General features: G+C 45.4%; 1 protein-coding gene across 11 annotated transcripts in view; it reads left to right on the forward strand.

The window, feature by feature from the left end:
* The window catches only part of YIPF1 (Yip1 domain family member 1), a 40218-nt gene extending 33586 nt beyond the window's left edge, over nt 1-6632 (forward strand). For 6 of the 11 annotated variants that reach the window (XR_001445298.3, XR_001445304.3, XR_001445302.3 and 3 more), the window contains 2 exons: nt 3022-3072; nt 6095-6632. The gene's annotated coding sequence lies outside the window, so the exon portion shown is untranslated. The remainder of the gene's footprint in view (nt 1-3021; nt 3073-6094) is intronic. The other 5 variants (XM_015140058.3, XM_077956443.1, XM_028833575.2 and 2 more) reach the window with 1 other exon arrangement.
* The last annotated feature ends 298 nt before the right edge of the window (nt 6633-6930 follow it).

A 6930-nucleotide genomic window follows, 5' to 3' on the forward strand; every position in this document is an offset into this window, starting at 1 on the left:
TGCCTTACCCAAGGCCACCCCAGAGTTCTGGGGCAAACTAACATGTGTCTATCACATTCCATTTGACAAAACACTTTTTTTTTTTTTTTTTTTTTTTTTGAGATGGAGTCTCACTCTGTCACCCAGGCTGGAGTGCTTGGTGCAGTCTTGGCCCACTGCAACCTCTGACTCCCAGGTTCAAGCAATTCTCCTGCCTCAGCCTCCCAAGTAGCTGGGATTACAGGCATCCGCCACCACGCCTGGCTAATGTTTTGTATTTTTAGTAGAGACAGGGTTTCACTGTGTTGGCCAGGCTGGTCTCGAACTCCTGACCTTGTGATCCACCCACCTCGACCTCCCACAGTGCTGGGATTACAGGCGTGAGCCACCGCACCTGGCCTGACAAAACACTTTCTAGTTTATTCTTTCATTAGCCACTCTTACCCGCCCTATTGACCACATTTTATGTATAGATGAGAAGGCTGGGCTTAGTAAATCTGGGTTGACTAACATCACCTATCTCTTAGAGGCAGAGCTGGGACTCATATCTAAGTCTTGGGGAGCCAATTTTTGAGGTTTTTCACTTTCCCATTTTTTAGACAAATGTTCTTTTTATCACTAAAATGCAGGTTCTTAACAGCCTTTGGCTGTTTGATGGAGCCTTCCTCTGCGCGTCTAAAGGTGTTTAGTAGCAGTCTCCACACTCCTTTGATTGCATGTCTTATCAGCTGAGAGTTTGCGTGCTGTGTTAATTATCTATTGCTGCCCAGTGGCATTACCACAATACACATTCTCACAGTTTCTGTGGGGCAGGACTCTGGGGATAGCTTAGATTGCTCCTCTGCTTCAGATTCTCTCCCAAGGCTGCGGTCAAAATGTTGGCCAGGGCTGGTGTCTCACCTGAAATCTAGACTGGGAAAATATCTGCTTCCCAACTCACAAGGTTGCTGGCAGAATTCAATTCCTGTGGCTTTGTAGAATGAGGACCTTCTTGCTGACAGTCATTTGGAGACCACCCTCAGTTCCTTGCCACGTGGGCCTCTCTGTATGATCACTCACTTCATCAAAACCATAAAGGGAGAGAGAGGCAATCGAGTCTGATAGTGAAATGGAAGTTGCTGTCCTATATAATGTAAATATAGAAGAGATGGTCATCACCTTTGCCATCTTCTATTGACTCGAAGCAAGTCACAGGTCTTGCCTACCTTCTAGGGGAGCGAATTACACAAAGGCATGAATGCCTGGAGACAGGCAGGGATCATTGGAGGCCATTTTAGATTCTTGTACACAAGCACAAACTAGTGATATGTGTATATTTGAAGTATTTGCATATACTGTTGTCAATCCATATAGGAACTATTAAAGCTTTAAATGCCATAGCCAAGTTGTCAGTGTAGCATTATAGGGTCAAGAAGGGTGGGACTCAGTTGGAGTTGGCCGGGAGGGAAGCGTCAGAGAGGGGCTCTTGTTTGAACTGGGTCACGAAGGTTGAGCACAGTCAGTTAGCTGTTCTGGAAAAAGTCTGTTTCCCATGGCTTTTGGGAAGGTGAAGACCTAGGCTGTACAGGGGAACATGATAACATGATGTGGACTCACATCACTGAGAACAAGACAATTCGAGCCCAGCTGGAGAGGGACAGAGGTAGAGAACGCAATGGCAACAGTTTCCTCGGTCTCTCTTTTGGCCCAAAGTACCTGACATCGCCATGCTGAGGTCTCTCTCAACCTGCCCCTGAGCTAGGACTTAAGTTACTTCATTTCATTTTGGTTGTAAAGGCCTTCAGAGAGTCAGAGCAGCATCTGAGAAGAGCCTGGCCCTCAGGGCCCTTGAAGACTTCACAGACTGGTGTACACAGATTTGACACCTCTGCGCTTTGCTCAGATCTGTAACGTGGGTGTTAGTGCCTCCATTTGGGTGTCAGGTCTCCAAATGAGATAGTGATTAACAGCTTCTTTGCAACCTCCCTGGCAGAAGCATCAATTGCTTTGCTGATAGAGAGGCTGTCCAGAGCCCTGAATGCTGCTGATTTATGAGCTGGCTGTGCCTTCTACTGTCATCTCCGGACTCCCAGCTTTCACTGAAAAATAAAGGCCTCTAATCTCACCAGTAACCTACCTTCCCTGTGTAAATCTGTGTATTGGAAAACTTAGCTTAGGGCACATTCCCGGGAGAGCATTGGAAGGCTTAGGTTAGAACACATTCCAGGGAGAACCCTTCTCTCCCTGGAACCTCAGGATCATAGGGGAGCTTCCAGTTACAGTCATGCATTGCTTAATGACGGGATACATTCTGAGACATGCGTCATTAGGCAGTTTCATCATTGTGCAAATATCATAGAATATACTTAAACCTAGATGGTATAGCCTACAACACACTTATGTGGGATAGCCTATTGCTCCTAGGCTACAAACCTGTGTGGCATGTTACTATACTGGATACAGCAGGCAGTTGTAACACAATCGTAAGTGTTTGTGTATCTAAACATAGAAAAGGTACAGTAAAAATATGATGTGATCTTATGGGACCACTCTTGTATATGTGGTCTGTTGTCAACTGAAACATCATTATGCAGTGTGGGACTGTACTTGTAATCAGCATGCTACCCCTACGTAAGTTACTGAAATAATATAAAGAATATCTGGCTTCCATCCTTCCTTCTTCATTAATTCTTCACCTGAGGGCAGTGCTATGTCTTCTCTGAGCCAAGACCCTGGTAGAGCCTGGAAACTGTACCTGGGAAGCCCTGCTTTGGCTTGAGGGATGGAGTATCTGAAAGGCAGCATCCAGATTGGGGCGAGCTTTCGAGGGGCACTGACAGGTGGGGCTGTGCAGAGGAGGGCCATCAGCAGATTATCATATTGCAGTGTGATCAGGGCTTTAATTAATGATGCAGAGAGGGCTTCCGGAGAGTCCTGTGTCATTAAACCCTCCTGACTGGATACACAGGGTTTGTATGCTGGTATCCTTTCAGTCGCTCACGTTGTCAAGAGTGTTCATTTCACAAGCCTTGTCTACTTGGCAATTTCCTGTTTATTTTTCAGGACTCTCTTCAGATACCCTCTGCTTGCTGAAGTTTTTCTTGACTTCTCCAGGTAGTATTACTTATTTTCTTTTCTGTGCTCTTCTACAGCTCTCGTATGTTCTTTTATTATGGCAGTTTGCTTATTCACTGTAACTTCATAGACTGAGAGTTCCTTGAGGGCAGAACTTTATTTACCAATATAGCCCCCTAGCACCCAGCAGACACTCGGAGAAAGCTGCATTTGAACAAGTTGTTAGGCCTATCATATAGCATCAAAACTTTCCTGGGTTTATGTGGCAGGTTACTTGGGAAATCTTTACTTGTTCATTCATTGAAATTCTACTGTGTGCTGGTGAACGACAGAGATCGGTCCTTACCCTCCCAGATTCTATACTGCAGTTTTACATCTCATGTGCCACACAGACTAGAAGGCCCTTTTACATTAAAGAGAGAATCATGATTATAGGAACTTCTGATTGGAACATCCCAGATCAGACAGTGGTGACATTGGAAGGCTTGGCTGCAGGGCTGAGCTGAGGAAAGGGACAGAGAATGCCCATGCCAAAGTGCAGCCACCCAAGATGGGAGCCAAAAGTGGTCAAGAGTCAGGTCGTAGGCCAAGAGGTGGTAGAGGCAATCTTCAAGAGATAAGGAAGTGCTGGCTGATGGTGACACTGGGGACCAAGTTTGGCACAAAGGGCAATAGCGTCTTACTTTTCTCCCTCTGGCCTAAGTGCCAAGAATTCCCAACGTCTTTGCTTCCGGCCCCCCATTAAAAGTTGGCAGCAGGAGAAGGAAATTTCTTTTTTCTTTTCTTTTTTTCAGACAGTCTCACTCTGTTGCCCAAGCTGGAGGACAGTGGTGCATTCTCGGCTCACTGCAACCTCCAGGTTCAAGTGATTCTCATACCTCAGCCTCCCGAGTAGCTGGGATTACAGGAATGCATCATCATGCCTGGCTAATTTTTTTGTATTTTTGGTAGAGATAGCATTTTGCCATGTTGGCCAGGCTGGCCTCTAACTCCTGGCCTCAAGTGATCTGCCTGCCTCGGCCTCCCAAAGTACTGGGATTACAGGCATGAGTCCCCATGCCCGCCTGAGAAGGGAATTTTCTAGTCTTCAAATTCTTCCTTAGTTTTGACATTAATTTGGAATAGACAGCCAGAAAGATGAGAGAAAAACAGAGTACATATCTATGCAAATAAAATCTTGAGTGCTTGCTCTGTGGGCCCATTTGTCCCTACCGTTACTTAGCATTTCAGAACCCAAGTTGATGGTTACTAAAAGGCTGATCAGGGCTTTAGGTTCTTTCACGCCTGCAAATTACAGTGTCTGACCTTCTCCAGCCACTTTTCACAGATATTTCGTTAGCAATGTTTCTCTTTTCTTGAGCCAGTAGACTTGGGCAGATAGCCCTTGCCTCAGCCTCACCTTCGTGGTATCATCAAACGCTGACGTCTGAATGTGGTATTGCCCTGTTGATGTCTCCAGGAAGGCCTAGCTCATTCTCCCAAGTGGAAGGCTATGCATTAGGAACTTATTCTCCAACATATTCCTTAGTCTCCCCTGGATTTAACTCTCTCTCTGGCCCTTCTTTCCAAGTTTCTGTCTCTTGCAAATCCCCAGCTAGGTATTCCAACAGTTGCCTCTAATTCATTACATTCCAAGCTGTACTCATCCCCCACTACAACCAGATCCTCCTCATGTTTTTCTGTCTCAGGGAATGGCACCATCATTTATATTGTCCCTGACTGCAGAGCAGGTTAGATTCTTTATTACACCCTCGCCTGGCAAGTTAAGATTGTAATTAAGGCTGGGCATGGTGGCTCACGCCTGTAATCCCAGCACTGTGGGAGGCTGAGGCGGCGGATCATGAGGTCAGGAGATCGAGACCATCCTGGCTAACACAGTGAAACCCCATCTCTACTAAAAATACAAAAAATTAGCCAGGCGTGGTGGCAGGCACCTGTAGTCCCAGCTACTCGGGAGGCTGAGGCAGGAGAATGGCGTGAACCCGGGAGGTGGAGCTTGCAGTGAGCCGAGATCACGCCACTGCCCTCCAGCCTGGGCAACAGAGCGAGACTCTGTCTCAAAAAAAAAAAATTGTAATTAAATAAATAATATTTTCTATATTTGTTTGCCTGCTCTGTTGCTTCTCTTGGTAGACTGGTTCCTCGACAGTTGGGACCGTGTCTGTCTTGTTCATCACCATACCCAGTACCTGGCACGTGGGTCCTCAATATTTGTTGGATTAATTAAGAAATCCATCCAGTTACCCAAGATAGAAACCCCAGCATCAAAGTAGATTGTAGATTTCCCCCACTCACCTTCCACATAGTATCAGTCAGCAAGACTTGTCTTTTCTACCTCTGAAGTATTTCTCGTCTCTGTCCTGTTGTTACCATACCTAGCCTTCAGGACCGATCATTTCGTATTTGAACTGTAGCAGTAACATGATGGCTTTCTCCACTTCTTTTCTTTTTCTCCTTCCAGTTCATCCTATACACAGCCACAGGGGTCTTTGAAAATTTATAATTCTGACCACGCCTTTGACTATGTCACTTCCCTACTTAGAAACTTTTTTTTTGGTCCCCTATTGCCCAAAGAATAAACTTGAAACCCCCTGTATTGCCACAATCTATCCCTGATTTATTTGACCTGCCTCATATCCTGCCATTATCTTCTGTATAACCTTACATTTCAACTACCATGGTTTTCCAGGTCCCAGATCTTTAAGTCCCTCCATATCCACTCTTACCTTTTCTCCTCTAGTGCTTAACACAGTGCTGTCATGGAGAAGAGAGAGAGAGAAGGATGGGCAAAGGTAGCTTTGGGATCTGGCTTGGAGAGAGTCACTGGGTTTCCAAGGAAATAGAAGAAAATTTTTTAAAGCATCATCTTTCTTCCAACAGTAAGCTCTACTTTGAGCATCAAAATCAGACTCAAGGCTCAAGATTTGGGGAATTGGTGGCAGCAGACTGCTCTGGTGTTGGAGTTATACCTCTAAACATACATGAATATCCTTTTCTACAATGTGGCTCTTTCCTTTTGTGGGGGTTCTTTATCTTGAAAGTGTCCTGTTTTGTTTTTCAGTTCTCTTTTGTTTTTTGGAGCATGGTTCTTTGGGAAGTGGCATCCACTGCAGGAAAGCAGAATGAGCAGAGCCAGCAGAACTGATGGAGTGGCACAAACTCCCAGTGTCTGGATGGGGCCATACTGGTGCCTAATCACCCGTTTAACAAGCAGAAATTAAATGTTGCTCAGCACATGTGTCTTTCAGCTCTTCTTTTTCACACATGGATGGTCATTGTGAGCATGTGCTGATTGGACTGAAATGCCGGGGAATGGGTTAGGCATGCTCAGTGCCATCCCTTTGCCACCCACGTCAAATGACATGCTTCACTGTGGTACCTTAATACCCGAAACAGACCCATGCTAAATTCTGATGTCCTCTCTCTGAATTATGTACAGACTACCTGGGGGATCCTCTTCTCTCCAAATGCTAGCCATCCTGAAGTAACCGAACAGTAGAAACTTTGGTGGAGATTAACCGGGAGCTTGAAAATTTGTCTTTGGTAACCTGATACTGGACAGCTGAACTAAATGGTTGCAAAATAAATATCTCACATGATGTCTGTGACTGCATTTTGTGACTTTGACCTTAAGTTTTTCCTTGATGGTTTGTCTGTACTGGAGGCTGCTGGGAATCGGATTGAATGTGCTCGATGTTATGATGTGTGGGTTAAAATGGGACATCTGTATGTTTCCTCCTATAAGAATGGAGTATCAGTTTTAAAGAACACATTTGGCCAGAAGTTGTGGCTCACGCCTGTAATCCCAGCACTTTGGGAGGCTAAGGTGGGTAGATTGCTTGAGCCCAAGAGTTGAGACCAGCCTGGGCAACATGGTGAAACCCAGTCTACAAAAAA

This window comes from Macaca mulatta, chromosome 1 (genome assembly GCF_049350105.2).
Source record: "Macaca mulatta isolate MMU2019108-1 chromosome 1, T2T-MMU8v2.0, whole genome shotgun sequence".
Lineage (NCBI taxonomy): Eukaryota > Metazoa > Chordata > Mammalia > Primates > Cercopithecidae > Macaca > Macaca mulatta.